The sequence below is a fragment of the Sardina pilchardus genome, chromosome 12 (genome assembly GCF_963854185.1).
Source record: "Sardina pilchardus chromosome 12, fSarPil1.1, whole genome shotgun sequence".
Taxonomy (NCBI): Eukaryota; Metazoa; Chordata; class Actinopteri; order Clupeiformes; family Clupeidae; genus Sardina; species Sardina pilchardus.
The window spans coordinates 25,046,980-25,064,310 of NC_085005.1; the positions used below are offsets into that span (position 1 = coordinate 25,046,980).

General features: G+C 45.2%; 1 long non-coding RNA gene across 1 annotated transcript in view; it reads right to left on the reverse strand.

Moving 5' to 3' along the window:
- LOC134098559 (uncharacterized) overlaps positions 1 to 8,604 on the reverse strand; it is a 69,001-nt gene extending 60,397 nt beyond the window's left edge. The window contains exon 1 of the long non-coding RNA XR_009941071.1: positions 8,489 to 8,604. This is a non-coding gene — a long non-coding RNA (uncharacterized LOC134098559). The remainder of the gene's footprint in view (positions 1 to 8,488) is intronic.
- Positions 8,605 to 17,331: the final 8,727 nt, after the last annotated feature.

The following is a 17,331-nucleotide window of genomic DNA, read 5'->3' on the forward strand; positions in this document are numbered from 1 at the left end:
ATACTTGAGATCATTTGTCCCAGTTGCTGTTGGTCTTCTTAACAAGCATTAAGTCATTAGGTCATTCAGTTACTTTTAGCCTATATCAATGGACCTGACCTAATCTGACCCTGACCCTGATCTAATCTAATATAGAGAACAGCCTTTCTCGACATTGCGCATGGCCGAGCTCAAGCCTGAATTTAGGCACCACGCCTGAACTCCATCAGGCCTGTGCCGCCCTGGCTGGGCACATCCACCTCTGCGTGCCAATGCCAGCCGAGACGCAAGGCCCCTCGCGCCTGGCTCTTGTCTGTGTGGGCATCTCTGTCTTATTGTTACGATCTGTAATAAAATCCCCCCCTGAACTTCTCCATCAGACTCAAGTGGGGGAGTTTATGGGAGCGCACAGGTGCTTTTCAGTGTAGGATTATGGGGTTATATTGTGTCTGGGCTACAACTTGCACCTGAATAGGAATGGCAGCACTCTATAAAAACACTGTCATAAAAACTAATTAAGGTGTGCACAAGTCATTTTTATAAACCAGGAAGTGGTTTATTTGCAATCTTGCTTATGATGCTCACCAGGTCTGTTTACAAAGGGAAATTTAGCAATCAAATCAATAATGTCACTTCATTTAAGTGGTGCCTTCATGTTTGCTTAGCGTACATATATTTTTCAAAAACAAAACAAAAACAAAAAAACAACCAGGAAAGCATATTAAGCTAATGGTTCTTCACTTATAACAAAGTTTCACTGTATATTTCACCTGCTTCAAGGTCACAAACAATGTCATTTGAATGACAGAATTAAATAACATAGTGTCTGGAAAGCGCCACTGCAAAATGGCCCTCGTTTTAGAATTCAACAGCACTGCTTCCTGGCGAGATTTAAAATGTCCTTTTGTGAAATATGTCTCTCTCCTGACATGTACTCTATGGAAATCATGTGACACCTACTTCAGGAAGTCGGTGCTAGTTTAGTTTATATGCGGCAAGGAGCGATTTTGTCCAAATGTAGGCCACCATTTTCTGTTTTTGTTCTTTTGCTTTGCCATCTATTCACTCTTCACACACTCTCTCTCTCTCTCGTCTCTCTGTCTGTCTCAACTCAGTTCTATCTACTGTTTCTATCCTGTTCTTTCACTTCACTTCTGTTTTTTTTTTTTTTTTAAAGTCTCCTCTTACTTCCCTTGCGATCCCCGTCCTTTCTCCGAGTCTCTCTTTTCTCCAGACTCTTCCGTGTGTGTGTGTGTGTGTGTCTGCTCTCTCCTTCACCAGTCCTCTGTCCCTCCCAAGGCCTTAGTCATTCTCTTCCATCTCTCTTCTGGTCTCAATTTCCTCCCCCATCATGCCCTGACCGCACTGTCCTTTTTCTTTGTTGGCACAGAACAAATTCAATAATACACTTTGATTGATTTTCTTCCAACAAGGGTGTCTTGAGATTTTATGGACTTTATTGTAGTTGAGGTAACTTCTTCCAATGAACACACTTCTGCTAACCAAAAGGGTAATCCAAGAACATTCACCTTTACTCTGACTTATTGATTCCTCTTGAAATATCCAGTTTACCAACCGCTTGTACATGTATTTGTCATCCAACTCCATGTTAAGAGCAAATACTGAAACACTGACAGCTCAGTTAAAAAAACACACATACATACAGTACATACCCATACAGGCTCACCCAAAACGGTCTTCCTTTACTCCGACATATTCCGCTTTCTCTTCAACAATTCACCAACCGAGACATGACATTGCTGAACTGTAAATATTTGTGCACATCGAGGCTCATGGACATGCCCCCAGAGAGCAGGATCTACTGTAGCTGCCTGGCTCCGTTAACTGCTGGCTGTAGCAACTCAAGCTAGCTAAATCCGATTGTTTTCGTTTTTTTCCGTACCGACGGCACTGGGACACCTCAAGAAACGGAGATCTATGCGAAAACTCACCCGGCTTTCTCCTTTAACATAAGAAACACTGAAATACAGTGAAGTATATATCAACAAAAATTCAACTTAAGAACTCTTAAGAACTTAAAAAAAAACTCCAGTGTCTTGCCAGTGGGGAAACAGTGGGGCCCTTATTATGGCACTTGTCTGTGTCGATTGGAGTGAAGCCTGGTGTGGGAATGGGAGCTGTCAACACGGATCACTGAGGCTGCCTCGTGCAGGAGGCTGTGGCTGTGGCGTGGCAGGCCAGGGGGACCCGGGGCGGTGGTGGCACAGGGATGGGCCCGCTCCGCTCCTCACAAGCGTCTCGTCATCGCCCCTCAGAGCAGCCCTCGCTGCTGCCAACCAAAGATCTCTGTGTGCGCTCTCCAAAAAGCACACACACATGCTCCCTCACACACACACGCACACACACATGCTCACTCACACACACACACACACATGCTCGCTCACACACACACGCACATACACACACACAAACATGCTCGCTCACACACACTCACACACGTGCATGTATGTGTGCTTACACAAACAGAAATACACACTTAAATACATCCAACAATCTGTGCACCCTCCAAACATACCCCCCTTTCCACATACATATGCATAAACAGGCACAAGCGCACTGACAACCACACATTGACAACCACCACACTGCCAACAAAAGATGTGTGGGTGCACTGCCCAAAACAGCACTGTTACACACGCACACACACACACACACACACACACAGACATAAAGGCTTACACAGGCACAAACAACATTCAGCCAACTGAAAATCTGAGTATGCACTATCAAACACACGCACACACACACACACACACACACACACACACACACACACACACACACAATAGACAGACAGAGAGACTCCGACCCCCTTCCCTCTCCACCTGAACGGGCACAAAGCCTAGTCTAGAGGCCATTACGGCAGCAGAACATGGCGGGGAGCATGCAAGGCCATTATGAGCACAAGAAGAAGAAGAAAGGACATGTTGCGGCCTGTTCCTTCCACAGCCAAATGGCTCCTTAAAGGTCAGCAGGTGCATCTCTACCTCACATCCACTCTGGCCCACACGGCGCCATTACTGTAGAACACAGGGAGGATATATAGACTTTAAAAGCAACACAAAAGGGGAAGACTGTGACTTTTATCAGTTGGAAAGAGGATGCGACGTCTATTTCTGGATCCCTTTTTTCCTCTCTCTCTCTCTCTCTCTCTCTCTCTCTCTCTCTCCCTTTGCTGTGGCTCTTGCGACACAAGGAGAGAGAGAGAGGGGGAGAGAGAGAGAAAAAGAGAGAGGGGGAGAGAGAGAGAGAAAGAGAGAGGGGAAGAGAGAGAGATAGAGAGAGGGAGAGAGAGAAAGAGAGAAAGAGAGAGGGGCGGGAGGGGGTCTTGTACTCCATAAAAGGGCTACATTCGCTCTTGGCTATCAAGCAGAAAAGACGGCATTACTTAAGGGACAAAAAGAACCAGGGCACAGCAGGGTTTTGGGGATGGACCGCTGCACTTATCACCACAGGGGCAGATCTGAGCGTCAGGGACCACTATCTACACCCGCTCGTTGATTACAGTGCACCACCACCACCACCACCGCCACCACCACCGCCACCACCACCAGCGGCAGCAGCAGCAGCAGCGGACGTCCGACTCCTCAGGCCAGAGCTGGTGTGGACCGGCCGGCACGCTACGCCGCTCGTCGTGCGAAGCTCATCAGAGACCGCTACGTGGCATGCTGTGCCACTTCCGCCGAAGCGCTCGTTCGTGGCCACGCAATCTTTGATTACAGAGTGCCGCGGGCCTTAATGGTCCTCTCGAGTCCTAACGCCACGCCGAGCTCGGCCAGTCCTTTCCAATATGCCCGGTTTCACTTCCTCCTTTGCATGCGTACCGTAGCACTCGAGCTCAAATCTATGAGCTCCTATCATTAAGATTACCACAGCGGAGACATGATAAGTCACTAGTGGCCAAAAAGGATGCCCTCAAGCTATAGCCAGCCATCATCAGAGTGTACAGCTGGCCTATGTTACTGCCCAGGTGCCTGCTTCACCATGGAAACTAGCTTTTGACACATTAGGCTAAAAGCCCTTACTGATGGATCGTCTGTCTGGATGAATCAAGACTTCCAAAAATACCACCACATACAAGGAAACTGGAGTCGAGACAAGTGACAACTTCCTCCTTTTTTTTTCCATGTATGTCTTGTCTATAAATTCCCTCTTCTCTCGTGTCTCTATCCTCCTGACAGCAACCCAGGGAGGAACCAATGTGCATCCAATCCTTCAGAACTATCTCATCTGATGGGATCTGGTGCCATCAAAGATTTCTTCCAACAAACATCAAAGGGCGACGGGAGGTCAGCTGTAGTCCTGCATCATCCCCGGCTCGCTCACAGCTGTCCGTTGGCGTGCGCCTTGTCGGGAAGAAATCCGTCAAAAGCCACTCTCAGATGAAAAATGCCATCAAAATGTCAGTGGCGCGCGAGGACTGGTCTCTTCTGACCCTCCTCAGACCACACACACATACGCACGCACACACACGCACACACACGCACACACACGTACGCACACACACGCACACGCACACACACGCACACACACACACACACACACACACACACACACACACACACACACACACACACACACACACACACACACACACACACACACACAAACACGAGACGCACAGAGAGACACACACACAAAAGTGAACAAAGTTCTCTTGAAGTAAATATAGCAGCACAATGTCGGTACAGAAAAAAGGAACTACCTCCCGAAACAGTAACTTAGCGAACCAAGTTCCTCTAACTTTCACACTCAGCAATAACAACAAAGAACAGCGCGACGGTTCCAATAGAGAACACACACAACACACACACACACACACACACACACACACACACTTCACCTAGAGAGTGGGCAGTGTACTGTCTTTCTGACCCGCATGACCCTCCCGGGGGGGCTAAACTCCCAGGCTACTGCCCTCTTGCTCCAGCTGGCTCTATTGATTGCATTGTGCAGCACAGCCAGCCATTGTCCCCCCCCCCCCCGACCCAATGGTGCCAGCAGAGCCATGCCTGTCCTGTTGTACACACTCTCTCTCTCTCTCTCTCACACACACACACACACACACACACCATCCCCTCTGCTGCAGAGTCACTGCTGATGCACACACACACACACACACACACACACACACACATACACGGACACCAACAAACACACACACACACACACACACACACACACACCAACCCCTCTGCTGCAGAGTCACTGCTGATGCACACACACACACACACACACACACACACACACACGGACACCAACAAACACACACACAACAACACACCAACACTCATACGCAGCACTTTCATTGTCTTCCTGAAACTCCAGAAGGACGCCTCCGTCTGCAACCAGGAGGCCCCGGAGGGCTCCGCTGCTACCTACATCGTCCTTCAGGAACTTTTCTCCTCTTCCTTCCCTCATCTGTCTGTCTGTTTGCTTGTTTGTTTGTTTGTTTGCTTGTTTGTTTGTTCCTGGATCTAATCCCTTCCGAGAGTTGCGCTTGAGGGGGTGTAGATACGTTTGGTCTTTTTGGTGCGGGTTGCTGCCGCGGCAGCAACAAACTCGACAAACAATGCAGGGGAACTGCACTGTACGACTTTGGTTGAGAACTTTTTGTCGTTTGTTTGTTTGTTTGCTTGCTTGCAGGTACAACAGAATAAACACTGAAGACAACAACACTGGCCTACCAAAAAGAAGCACTGAATGGTAGTTCCAGATGGAACTTGCTATGCTATACAATGCTATTTTAAAAAACTCTAGATAAAAAAAAAAATGACACCACAACAGAAAGCAATGGCCAGCATTAGCTGTATAAGCTGTAGTAAGCATTTTGTTCCACGGAGTGCTGAATTTATGCGGTTTGGTGAGAGTTTATGTGGCCTATTTGTGTGATGGATGGGGAGCCTTAGCCGCTGCTTGTAGCATTTTGAACATACCGTATACTGTATGGATGGATCCTGCCGTTCTTGCTAGGCTGTATAAATATCGGGTGCAAGGACAATATGGTGACCTGACTTAAACCAACCAACTATACTATTTAAATGAATGATGCCCTATTGTAAATATTAAACTCTCATGGGTCAGCATGAGGGTTGCCTTCATTTGAACATGTCAGCGCTATTTTGTATCCCTTTAACACCTGCACAGCCTTGCCTGTCAAGGTTATATCATTGTAAAAACTACAATAACCAGCCACCAGCACTGGTATACATGTTTTTTCAGAAAACAGAGTGGGGATTGTTCAAAAGGCTTTGGCCAGCAAATAATTTCACAGACCATTTTTCTTTTCAGCAGGTAATGAATCAATATGGATAGAGAGATGATTCCCCTGTGGCGCTGAGTGGAACAGTTCCCTTTCGACAGAGACAGACTGGCTTGGGTAAACGTGGGCACGGAGGATTAATGCGTAGCCCCAGCACACCCCCACAGCACCGTCAGTGCGTTCCCTTCTTTTAACTCATTTGCATCACTCGGGTGTTTAATGACTTCATCAGCCGCGAACAGGCCCGTAGCGAAAGTGGTGGGAGGGGCAGTCAAATCCTTAACAACAGTAGCATCGTCAGTGGCGGGTGAAACAGGCGGTGGGCGCACACCTGTTGATCCACCGAGGCTATCAGGAGAAAAGATGCTGCCTAATATGACAGAAAACTACTCTGTCCAAGCTAGCCCCATTTACAACAAGAGATTAATAGCCTACCAAAGCATTGTTATTGTTAGAAGAGATTAACATTAAAAGCTTGTTCATTAAATTCACGGGAGAGGCTGACTGGTGGAGAGGTGATATAACTGCATGTGTGAGTGAGAAATAGGCTACTGATCAACAAAAGCTGAGGGCGCATGGGGCTTAATCATAGACACGAAACCACGTCTGCAAATGAAGTCTCATTACCACATAGCCTACCCTTCACGAGATAGCAGGATGTGGGTCTGTGGAGAGAGTAAGCATAAATTACGTTATCTGTCCCTACAATAAATGGGTGTTTACTTATTCATGTGTGGATTTAGGATACTTACTCAATCAATTCGCGTCGTCTGCAAGGCCTCGGTTTATTAGATAACATTAATGATTCATTAGTTGTCCGAAGGCGTCGAGTTTGCCATTCTCGCAACCCGCAGCTTCCCTCCCGCGATAAGGAGTCGGTCCCTGTGCCAACCGCATTCGTTAGAAGAGCTCATTACCGATTCACCGCGACAGTAAAAATCTAACGGCTGTCCTCTGACAAAACAGATGGGACGCTGCGGCAACTAACCGCACTGCAAGCTTGAAGCAATGTCATAAAGACCAAGAATAAAAAAAATAGTCTACCACATGAAAACACTGACAGCGTAGATAAACAACCGACTGATTGAGAGAACTTCAATTATGGGTAGGCTGATGATCTTTCACTTTTCCAAAGCCAAATATTGGCCCCTAATGTAACAGACTAGCACTTACAAAGCATTTGCCTGTTTAGATTTTTAACCCTAAGCGTCTCTATTAACTCATCAGGCTCTTTCAAAGACATGTCAACAAATGATTCAGATTCCCATGGCCTTGAGCGTGACGGGAAAGCGGCGACGGCAAGCATCAAACAAAGTACCAACAGACAGGTTGCCTGAAGACAGAGCTCTCTCTCTCTCTCTCTCTCTCTCTCTCTCTCTCTCTCTCTCTCTCTCTCTCTCTCTCTCACACACACACACACACACACACACACACACACACACACACACACACTCTCTCTCTCGCCCAAAACCCCCAGGGAAAATGCACTGTGCGAGTCGATAATGGTAAAATAACTAGTGTGATACGCTCAGTTTAGGGAGCACATGAGCTCTACGCTTGATGCTACTTCATACTAGGCGGGGGAAAATGGTCATTGATGCCGAACCGATTTTTTAAAAGTATGGGCGGCTAGATTACGAAGAGCCGTTTACATTTGCTGTCGCATTAAATCCCTGTCCTGTATTCGATGTAAGATGCATCACTTTATGTTTCATAACCCTGTTTACGTTCTCCAGCCCAAATGAACTGACTTCAGCCCTTGCTCATAAATACCGGCGTGCCATAGCCTACAGTGGAATGAAAAACAAGACATTTATCATACTTGGAAATCATCACAGATGAAATGTCAACCGATATCCCGTCTCATTTGTTAATTTACGCATGAAACCTGAATAGTGTAAGCGTAACCTATCCATTCAATGTTTCCTTAACCCAGCACTACTGTAAAAGTAGAGTTCGCCTGAAGTGTCTGTAGACACTGGGAGCAGCTACATGAAAACACTGAGCGCATCACAGCCCTACAATAAAACAGTGCAGGCTCCGCGTGTCTACCGGAGGCAGCTATCAGCTTTGTGCATCATGACCGCTATTTTGACATCGTGATCTCTGCAGCGACGCAGCAGGCAACAGGCCGGTGCACTGGACATTGGTTCCCGTTTCAGGGCATTGTCTTGTCTGGTTGAACACAAAACACTGGTTATAGGAGGTAGTCTACTCCCAGCCTACCTTGCATCAGCGACTTGCTGCTCCGCAGGATGGCCGGGCCCCGGTGAAGTTCAGCAAGATGCTCCGGCGCCGGAATAGCCTTGAAAATAAACCTGTCGAGGGGCGGAAACAGGAATTGGGGACTGAGCATATGTGGTCGCTGATGATGCTTACTAGCAGCCTGTTATACGGAGTAGACGCGAGCTGACACGGCGAGAGCTGTAGTGCGCATGCCAGTGTCAGGCTGCCGTGCTGCTGCAGCCGCTGTGATCGCCGGTTGGTTCTCTGCCTTGGCAGCGGGCGCCTGTGCGTGTGTCACCCCGCAGTGACACTTATCTCCCCGGCTGCGATGTGTCGGCTGAACATAATGAACACTCCGCCTCTCAGTTCACTACAGCCAATTCATCTATTAATCTATTAATCTATTAATTTAATGTTAAACACGTTATTTTTAGTGTTCTATAGCATTGACCTATTCTTTATAAAATAATAATAAAAAAAATGGTAGGCGTTTTTTTTGTGGCTCACAAAGCCTAATATTATTTCAAATAGTTAATGAATTGCAGGAGCTTCTTCATACCCATAAGCTACAGTAGCCAATCACAAATATCACGCACGCTATGGCTGTTTATTTCGCCATGTCCTGAGCCACCTATATCCAAGGCAACAGGCGGAGAGTGCGAACTATTTCTTGCATACTGAGCGCAACAATAACAGTTTAATAGCTATGAAAAATACGTTGTTAGGAAGTACTCGTTTAGTATTCGTCATCGGAAGTCATCGATCAGCACATCACAGTTTCTAATTATTGATTCACAAATCTTCAGTATCAGTAGAGGCTGTGGCAAGGGAATGAACATCAAAGGCGTTTTGCCCCCCGACTGGCCCTTGACTAATGTCACAATCATAGGTCCTCACTATCGCCAGAATCACTCAATGCTGATTCTACACAGCGCAGTGAGGAAGTGCTGACCTCTAGTGTCAGATATGGAGCCTCATGTAAGTGACTGCACAAAACATGAGGTAGCCTACGTACGTCTCTCTATTCCCATCTCTATACTTGGGGCAAGCCAAACTACTGTTACATCCTAATAGCTTTTTCATCTCAAAGTAGATTAAAGATGACAGGTAGACAGTAGCTTTCATATCCATACAGCACAACATAAATGTCCATAAAACAACCATGTTCAATTAAAAGGTTTAAACCCTTCTTTCATTAAGATTTCAATATGAACAAATAAACTAAAGTAGTTTCTGTTTCATCTCAAATAGGCAGCATTCCCCTCTAGCTTACTGTCTAAATATTTAAATGCAATATACAATACTCTGCCAAAGTCTTAGGCACCTTGTATTTTGGTTTAGCAAAGCTATAAGGACCATTTCTCACTAACTTTATTAGAATAAACCGAGAACATATTGAAGGAATATTCACACAGTATTTAAAAACACATACTGTATACTGTAAATATCTTCTGTTCTGGTTTCAATCCAATTTCAGTCTTGAGCCACCACTGAATTTGTTGTTCTGGTCGTGTTATAATGACAAATTGCACAAGCTTAGGGGAAAGCTGTTGACGGGGCTATAGATCCCCACCCAGGCCACTGGCAGACATAGCCTGCCAGAAGCTGCTGGCAGATCCAGCTGTGATGATGACCTCGAGATCAGCTGCAGACCTCACTGTGCCTCCTCATACGTTGACCCTATAGATGCCACCACGGGCATCTTGGCATGCATGGCACAATAAGATGGAGCCCCTCCAACAACATACATGTTCCTGATGGCCCTCTTGGCCTCTTCATTGTATGCCCAGATGGGAACACAGCCTCAGTTTGATTATTGAGGCATTTTGAAATAAACCTTTGGCCATGCCTGTGCCACTGTAGCTGAGCTCTTACAGCTATAGCTAAATGCTAAGGTCTTTAATCTGTCAAAGTGTCGTCGGCTGTGTCTGAAACATAAGTACACACGCTGGGCAGTGTGCATTTTCCCGAAGTTACGTCAGAATAGACTGTCTGAAAGTCAAGCGCTCTCACTAGATGGGTACTTTGTTTGGCGTGATTTCCAAGCGTGCATCGATGCATCTTTTTTGGCCTCAGATATCCCATAATCCATTGTGCAGCGCAGGTCAAGCTCCACACATCATGCAAATCGTCAACACACCCCCCTCCCAGAGTCAGGTGATGCCAACTAGTTTGTGCTGTCCAAATGTAGGTAGGTACGCATACTGAGGAGCAAGCTAACTGAGACGCTACTGGAAAAAAGGTACTATCCAGCGTGCGCGCTTGACTTTTGGACACGGCCGTCATCTCCCACGTCTGATACCAACGTGCCAGAGCCAGAACCTACTGACTCCAGTGCAACTCAGTGTGAAAGCAATAGATCTAAACAGTGGCCTAAGAGCAGAACAATAACCAGACATATTGATTTTTGTATTTTTCATACAGTATATCCTATATTTTCTGGCTGTATTATCATAATCAGAATAACAAATACATAAATAAATGTGGTCATAAATCGCTAAAACAACAAAATACAAAGGTGACAAATTTTGTACAATATTGTGGGTAATATTTCTTTCTCCTGAATGACTAAGCAACATTTTAATAAAAATGTCAACCCATGAGATGGTGAATGCAAGTCACAACACTCCAGATAAGGGTTGTTGTAAATTTGTTTAGAGACACTTTCCTGAGTGTATAGTATTTCTCAACGTTTTCCATAAAAATCCTGTGTGATCCATGCATAATTTAAGTGTATGCCTAGTATCATACCTCTGCTCGTTCTAGACGGGTAGGCAAATTGTTAATCTGCACTTCTATCCTTTAGAGCACAGTGCTTGTGCAATATGCCCCAATGGGGTTGAAGGATCTTCATCAAACATTGCAGTTAATCACTACAAAGATGGGCTGATTAGGTACTCAAGATGATGGGGTCAAAGATCAAGGTCACATGGTGTCTTGCCTGTAATATAGTGCATTGGCCGTGTCCAAAAGTCAAGGGCGCACGCTGGATAGTACCGCTCTTTCCAGTAGCGTCTCAGTTAGCTTGCTCCTCAGTATGCGTCCCTACATTTGGACCATGGAGGTATTATAAGAACTGGAGAAAGTGAACAAGTCGCGCCCCCATTCATTTCAATGGGAATGCTAGCTTCAAAATGGCGTTTCAAGGGGCTTGTTTCCGGTGCCGTTTTACTTAAATTAAGTGACAGGTTACAGATTGACGTAAGGTAGAGAAGGAGAGCTCGTGCCCACACTAAGCTCATGCATGAGCTGAGAGTGGAATAGCCACCAATGAGGAAAACGGCACCGGACATGATGTATTTCTGGAAAATGGCGACGAGGAAGTGCCTTGCTAATCGGCAAAGCTAATCAGTCAAATCCTGACCCCCTGGTTTCCATAGCTGATGCTAAGTAATCTAAGGCTGTGTCCAGAAGTCAAGCGTGCACGCTGGATAGTACCTTCTTTCCAGTAGCGTCTTAGTAAGCTTGCTCCTTAGTATGCGTCCCTACCTACATTTGGACAGCACAAACTAGTTGGCGTCACCTGACTCGGGGAGGAGGGTGTGTTGCTTGACGATTTGCATGACGTGTGGAGCTTTACCTGCGCTGCACAACGGATTATGGGATATCTGAGGGCAAAAAAGATGCATCGATGCACGCTTGGAAATCACGCCAAACGAAGTACCCATCTAGTGAGAGCGCTTGACTTTCGGACAGTCTATTCTGACGTAACTTCCAGAAAATGCACGCTGCCCAGCGTGTGTACTTATGATTCAGACACAGCCTGCCCGTGCACGCACACACACACACACACACACACACCCAGATGTGCTCAAAAAGACAGCCAACCCATACCCTGATTTACACATTCTCTCTATATATATGTATCTCTCTCTCTCTCTTTCTCTCTCTCTCTCTCACACACACACACACACACATATCTCAATAAACTTGCTTTGCCTTGATGTTGGGGCCAGTTTGGGGTATATTAAAATGTGGCTCCTGTTCAATACACTCACACTTATCAATAAGTTCTGCACTCCAAAGCCACTACACCTACAATATTTGTTTAACTAAACTAAATTATATTCTAATCTAATAGGTCTCTATTTTACTAGATGAGAGTGGTTCTGACAGAAGCGTTCAAATTCGACAAACATTGGGCATTTTATTTTGTGTGGGTGTCTGTGTGTGTGAATATGTACTTTCTAGTTACATTTTAACAATTCTATCTATTGCGTCCCATGTCCACCTCCACTGTATGTTTGGAGAACTACCTCCTCAGACTGGTTGCAAGAGTTTGCAAACAATCGCCAGAAACAGAAACAAAACAGGCAAACAGAAACCTGTTTGCAAACGTTCGCAACTTCTGCCAACGCATCTCAGTTCTCAAAAGGAGAATTACCCTGTCCCGGACTGCACTGGGGTTTGCTGTGGTTGTTAGGCCTCAATTCTCCAGCAGGTGGCAGCACTGCACCATGTTTCCATTCTGAGGTGTGTTACCTCATACAGACCCAGTGCCTCGTGGAGCCCTTAGCTGCCTTGAGCAGTGACATGAATCTCAGATGTGGACGAGGAAGAGCAGACCAGGTTGGTAACGGAGAGCTATGATCAAACTTTCATACTCTCTTGTTTAATGCTCACCTTTGCTCTTACTGTATTGATTAGTTGGATGATCAAAACATAACACATAAAATAAAAATGACTGAACGTACGTAGAAGAGCATACAAACACAACACATTCACTGTTCTCAACTGAGTTATATTCTCTGCTATCTCCTGACGTGTGATCAAAATGTAATTTGCACACAAAACACAAACACCTTCAACCAGTGCTATTTCACATGTGTTTTTATATGTTGTTATCATGCATAACAGGATCTAATATGCAGATTACATGTAATATCACACAACAGGCATGACTCTTGTAAAGTTGATACTGTAGGAGTGGATGCATTATAAGAAATACTAAATTAGGCACTCTTGACCAATGGAAGCATTTGACTACTTAATCCTACTTCCCTTATGTCTTTGTAAGGATCCTAATTCCCAGGCTGATCCTTTCAATCATCTGTGGACTCTAGATTCCCAAGCTGATCCTTTCAATCATATGAGGACTCTTGATTCCCAGGCTGATCCTTTCAATCATACGAGGACTCTTGATTCCCAGGCTCCTTTCAATCATCTGTGGACTCTTGATTCCCAGGCTGATCCTTTCAATCATATGAGGACTCTTGATTCCCAGGCTGATCCTTTCAATCATATGAGAACTCTTGATTAGTTACTAAATGTGGGCCTATTATGGGCCTACTGTCACGTTTGTCCAATGTCTTCAGAAGTTAACTTGGACCAGGAAATGTAATAAAATGTATCATCTTGTCTTGATTGATTCACTCCCTTATGTCTTTGTTGTTTCTCTGTGTGTCCCACAGAAAGGTAATCTCCCTCCCTTCCCCTCCCTGAAACCCAGCTCATTACTAGTCTGGGATGCATTTCCCAAAACCATAGTTGCTAACTAAGTTAGCAACTTTGTTGGTTGCAATGCAATTTCCCATTGCCAACCAACTAAGTTGCTAACAGGTTAGCGTTAGCAACTATGGTTTTGGGAAATGCACCCCTGGCTATCACCATCCTAAGCTCAATCTTTCAAGATTGAACAACATTTGTATGGGGAGGCTGCCAGCGCTTTATTTCTACTGCACAAGAGGCGTGATCAATAGGCATCGTTCAAGTGACTCTGTACGCTTGGATAATCCTTCAACCAACCAATCATACCAACGATTATCCGGTGCGTCTTTTGGAGCCAAAGGTTCTGGCAGGGAACAGAGGGGGGGGGATAGCAGGTTTCCAGCCTGAGCTACCGGGCGAAATTCAAATTCGCCAGAAGTTCAGGCAGGGTTCACTCAGCCTAGTTCATTATAGTGTTCTATCCCTCTTGCGTCCTCCTCCACTGTTGCGCGGTACATGTGTGTTTGACTCACACTATACGGCTCAAGCTCAAGAGGCTTTTGACATTTACAGTAATGATGAACGTGAGAGCCGAAGGTCAAGCAGCCATAAAAATATGAATATACACTGAGAGTCCTCTGCATATTACTACAGCAAGCCAAGTGGCCTTTCAGAATGATGGAATGACAGAGAAAGGGAGTGAGGAAATAATGAAAGATGGGGGGAGAGAGAGCGAGGAAAAAAAGACAGATAGAATGATAGGGAAGAGAAGGAGGCAAAATCTGCTATTAAGCATCTCACATGCATCATCCAGTGTATGACGTCTTTGGAGCCAAACCAAACAAGTGCTCCAGTGTTGGCATTGAGGTAGAGGCTGAGGAGTGGAGAGGGTTGGTGGGGGTGGTGGTGTAGTGTGGTGTGGCGTGGTGATGGCAGCAGGGGGAGTTGTGTTGTGATTAATTTGATGGCTTGTGCAAGGTGGGGTGGGATGGAGTATGGGGGGGGGGGGGGGGGGGGGATTGAGTGAGGAGTAGGTGTGCGGGTTTGGATTGGGGGAGGAGAGGTGTGTAATAAAAGACAAGCCAGAGATCCAAGGTGATTACGAGCCTCTGGCTGAGGCGGGGATGCCTAGCTGCCTGGCTGCGTATTCTAATTTGCAAGATAGCACTCCTCATAGCTATCTGGGAGATCTCTGCAAATGGAAAATCAAATGTGTGTGTGTGTGTACTGTATGTGTGTGTTTGAGAGAGAATGTGTGCATAAGTGTCTGTGTGTGTGTGTGTGTTCGTGTGGGGTGTACATGTGTGTGATTTATGGAGATTGCATCTGCATCCGTCTGTGTGTGGACATTTAAGGGCATTCATGAATAGCGTCGTTGCTTTGTTGATAGCATCTCCAAAGTGTGTTTATTACGCTGTTGTGAGTTGCAGGTATGTGTCTAATGTGATTAAATGAAGATGATGAAGACTGGGACGATAGAGACCATCATGCGTTTTAAGACCCTCGCGTACAGTACAGTATGTGAGATTATACCACGCGTCACATGCATGGATGATTTGGATGTGTACAGTACATGTGTGGATGTCCTCTGAATCAATATGTGGGTGGGCAGTTAGTTAGATGAGAACAGTGTGCCTGTGTGTGGACAGTGAGAGCGGATGCTCTGCAATATCTCTGCTGAGAGTCTTCAAATACAGTAGCTCTGCTAAGGCAGATATGTTGTTGGTCTGGTTTGACTAGTATGTTGTAAGAAAAATTGAAATGCAAGCAGACAGAGGCAGGTTTAAAGACTGGGCCCCAGCCCCCAGCTGTGGCGCAACTGGCTGGGGCACCTGCACCGTACGCCGGCGACCCGGGTTCGATTCCCGTCCCCGTGGTCCTTTCCGGATCCCACCCCTACTCTCTCTCTCCCATTCACTTCCTGTCATTTATCCACTGTCCCTATCATTAACGGCATAAAAAGCCCAAAAAAATACTTAAAGAAAAAAAAAAAAAAAGACTGAAAATGTGGTAAGACGTTTATTAGGTAACCATGGTGTTAGAACTACGAGCTCGGAGGCCAGCAAGGAGGGCGGAGGCCAGCATGGCACACTGCTTATGATGGCGGCCAACTGACCCGCCAGAGCTGGGTCTCCCCTCTCCATTTAAGGCATAGCCCCTTCTCCTTAAAGGTATACTATGCAACGTTTTTCAGTTAATCAATTCGTTCCATACTGTTATATATGATTAAATGAGTCATTACCGGTCGAACTGTGTTTTTTTTGGCCGCTCTAGTGGTCTGTAGCGGTAGAACCACGCTTGCAACTTCAGGAGACACCGGGCACGCACCCATGCTCTACTCCAGGAAGTGTCATGTAAAGTCTCATGAAAAGGCACGGCAGACTGACCGATTGAGGAGTTTTGTCAAATATACACGCTAAAGCTGTAGGGGAAGCTCTGCAGAGAAATATGCAAGCATAAAACGAGCGAAAATGAAAAGTGAAAGCGAAACCGGCGATGAAATCGCCAATCCTGCATAGTATACCTTTAATTGTGTCGAGAGGAAAGGACTCGTCATCAAATAGTTAATTGTCATCGTGTCAAAGGTCACAAGGGCAGTTGGTTGACACAATTTTTGGCGTGATCAAAGGCTGGGGTCATGATTAAAAACAAAATGTTGAAGATTTTCCACTACAACTATCTTGTCTGTCTGTGCACTGGATTACTGGCTCAACTTTCATAACACTTGGTGGGAAGGTGTGCCATGGACCACAGAGGAACCCATTAGATCTGACTCTGTTTGGCCTGACACTATGGAAGCATATGAGTTCCATAATTCAAATGAGAATGCATTCTGCAATATGCAATTCTAAAAGACATTACATTAGGCAATTGCTAATTCATTATGCAATTTAATATTACAATTTGCAATACTTTCTTTTAAACTGCATTTTAATATACAAAGTGACAATGCAATCATCAAATCAATTTGATTTATTTTGGTTAAAAATTTGAATAAACATGGATTGAATTGCATTCCATTTTGCCATGGTACTTTAGTCTCAAAATTCAAATGGCAATTAATTTTGCATTTCAATTTTCAATATTCAGTTTCATCTTTTAATTGTCAATTACTTTTGCAATGTAATGTTCAAAATTCAATGTAGAATTGAATTATTTTTTAATTTTTTAATTTATTTGATTTTTTTTTTTTAAATGTTTTTAAAAAAAAATATTGAAAACATTTTGAATATTTTTTGGCAAAAAGTTTTGCCCGGTTTGCAGAAATAGCGCCCCCGTTATTGCATAGCACTTTGTCACGCTCTTTGTGTCTCAAAATTCAATTCCAAAACACTTTGCAATCTGTCAGTCTCCCATCACCCATGGCGGGAACTACGTCACGTCCGTGTTTATCTCGCATTGGTCAGTCTTCTCTT